The sequence below is a fragment of the Rhagoletis pomonella genome, unplaced genomic scaffold (assembly GCF_013731165.1).
Source record: "Rhagoletis pomonella isolate Grant_MI unplaced genomic scaffold, Rhpom_1.0 Rhpom_scaffold_00002, whole genome shotgun sequence".
In the NCBI taxonomy this organism is placed as follows: Eukaryota; Metazoa; Arthropoda; class Insecta; order Diptera; family Tephritidae; genus Rhagoletis; species Rhagoletis pomonella.
The window spans coordinates 92870935-92872950 of NW_023458556.1; positions in this window are offsets into that span (position 1 = coordinate 92870935).

Consider the following 2016-nt stretch of genomic DNA (forward strand, 5'->3'; position numbering starts at 1 on the left):
GCAACTTCTGAATTCCATGGTAACCGTATTACTGTTTAAAAACGCGAGATGGTTGGCTGGAGATGAAGCCCAAGCAAACATGGAGCCAGTGTTGCCGCGCCCGAAAAATAAAGTTTAAAAAAATCTTTCAAAAAGTTTAACAAATCCCGTTAAAATTAAGCAACTTATTTATCGGGTCTTATTAAAACGAAAAATGCCTTGAGTTACTGTTTGTTTCTTCCTGAGCTTGGTAAATTGGTTATAAAAATAAAAAGTAAGCAAGTCAGTAAGTAAAGGCTCTCTAAGGCTGAGTTTTGTCGTCAAAAGTAAGGATGTTATAGTCTAAGGGCCAATTTCAAATGAATATTTAAACGGCACTTAAGTTTAATTGTGGATTGTTGTTTAAATGCCATTTAGCTTTAGTTGGGTTTCAGATCAACTTTGTTAAAATATGCCAAACAATTGGCAGCACTGCTGTTAATTTCTTGAAATTGTTGTTGCATTTGCATGTTTGTTTACATTTTCTGCTGAACAGCTGATTGTTTTAGGTGGGACTTGGTTAGTTTGATTAAACAACCTACCAATGAATCTTGGTTGTTTGGTATAAACACGGGGTTGCATATCTCATATTTAAATAGCAAAATTGGCAATTTAAGTACACACTAAATGTATGATCTGAAAAGGAATAGTGGAAATTAATCAACAATCTCTACTTAAGTAGGCCATCTGAAATCGGGCCAAACAGTTGCTAAATTTGAAAACTGTTACACATTCTTTCAGGCTTTCAACACATATAATAGTTATTTGCCCTTTCGCTAGTTTTTTGAATGCATGAAAAAAACGAGTTAGGCATCATGTTATCCAAAATGTGTGTGTTGATCTTTTCACGCAAATGAAGGGACCTAAAGTTCTAGGTCGCATCCGAACGGCAAATGGTTTTTATGAGAAGCGATTTCATGGCAGAAGTACACACGGAGGTTTGAAAATGCGACGACCGCAGATCGGGAATTGCCTAGAGCAACATTTGCTGGAACTTTATGTGGGATCTGGATGACAGTCTTCCTAAAATACATTTGAAAAATTTATTGAAATAGTAACTCTTCTGACTATGAATTTTTGAGGAAAATTATCCTTTTTGACTATTTTAATAAAAATATTTAGCAAACCGAAGAAAAGTTTAACATTTTAACAGTCAGGAAAAAGTTAAGCAATTTTGCTTAAATTTAAGCAAAACGGCAACGCTGCATGGAGCGTCTTAAACAGAATAAATTGAAAAGATTAAATGTAAAAAAAAGAAAATAATTGAAAGAAATAGCATTTTCGATTGCAAGCTAAGAGCCCATGAAATTGAAGGCAACATGCGACGGCAGCAGCTTTTTTCTCGTAAGTAAAATACACGAAAGTGTTCATATTATTACATTGACACATATACATAATTATGTATCTAAAATGCTGATTTTTTCTTCTGTTTTCTGTTTTTTCTTCTATTTCCAGATTTTTCTTCTATTTTCAGCTTTTTTTCTTCTATTTTCAGATATTTTCTTATGAAATTGAATATCAAATCTAAATTTTAATTTTCTTTTTCTATTTTCAGATTTTTGTCTTCTATTTTCAGATATTCCCTTATGCTTTTTCGTATATTTCCTTTCTTTCTAACATTTTTAATTTTGTAGTAGTTAACCATAGTAGTAGTAGAGTAGTGCATGCCTTTTAAGTAGAATAATATACCTACATACATATATATGTGGATTGAGTTAGTAGTTACATATGTATGTAGGTGGTTAAATTTTATTTGTACACACGAGCCAAGTTTTTAAACTATTACCATACGATTTCAACCGAGTGGATTGAATCGTCGTATTAAAAACTGGTGAAAAATAAAAATGATCTTAAATGATCGTGTGAGAATTTGTCTTCATATGAGAAGGCATATTCGTAATTCGTGTCCAACCAAAAGTTGTAGAAAAACAATTTTAATTTGTTTAATTTCAGGATTTATTTTTGTTATATTTTTTATTTTCTTTCAGATTTTTAATC